Genomic DNA, 915 nt, shown 5'->3' on the forward strand with positions numbered 1-915 from the left:
GGAGCAGGCTCCTGGCAGGACCTGCGGATCTGTGGACACAGGAGCCCACGGAGCAGGTTTTCTGGCAGGACTTGTGACCCCGTGGGGGACTCATGCTGGAGCAGTGTGCTCCTGAAGGACTGCACGCCGTGGAAGGGACCCATGCTGGAGCAGTTCATGGAGAACTGCAGCCCATGGGAAGGACCCACATTGGAGAAGTTTGTGGAAGACTGTCTCCCATGGGAGGGACCCCACGCTGGAGCAGGGGAAGAGTGTGATGAGTCCTACCCTGAGGAGGATGAAGGGGCAGAGATAATGTGTGATGAACTGACCGTAAACCCCATTCCCCATCCCCCTGCGCCACTGGGGGAGTAGGTAGAGAATCCAGGAGTGAAGTTGTGCCCAGGAAGAAGGGAGGGGTGGAGGGAAGGTGTTCTGAGATTTGGTTTTATTTCTCATTACCCTGCTCTGGTTGATTGGTAATAAATTGAGTTAATCTTCCGCAAGTTGAGTCTGTTTTGCCCATGACGGTAATTGGTGAGTGATCTCTCCAGTCCGTATCTTGACCCACCAGCCCTTTGTTATATTTTCTCTCCCCTGTCCAGCTGAGGAGGGGGGAGTGATCAAACGGCTTTGGTGGGCACCTGGTGTTCAGCCAGGGTCAACCTGCCCATGCCTATAGATCCCCAAACCCTACAGACCACCCCAACACTGTGACCCCAAACCCTCTAGACCCCCAAACCCTGTGGACCCCAAAGCACTTCAGCCCCAAACCCCAGAGACCCCCAAACCCTATGGATGCCCAGACTCTATGGACCCCAAAACACTGCAGCCCCAAACACCTCATGGACCCCAGAACTGCAGCCCCAAACTTCACGGACCCCCAAATGTCATGGACCCCCAAACTCTATGGACCGCAAAACCCTGCAGCCCCAA

This window comes from Haliaeetus leucocephalus, unplaced genomic scaffold, assembly GCF_000737465.1.
Source record: "Haliaeetus leucocephalus isolate CR32 unplaced genomic scaffold, Haliaeetus_leucocephalus-4.0 Scaffold227, whole genome shotgun sequence".
NCBI classification, from domain to species: Eukaryota; Metazoa; Chordata; class Aves; order Accipitriformes; family Accipitridae; genus Haliaeetus; species Haliaeetus leucocephalus.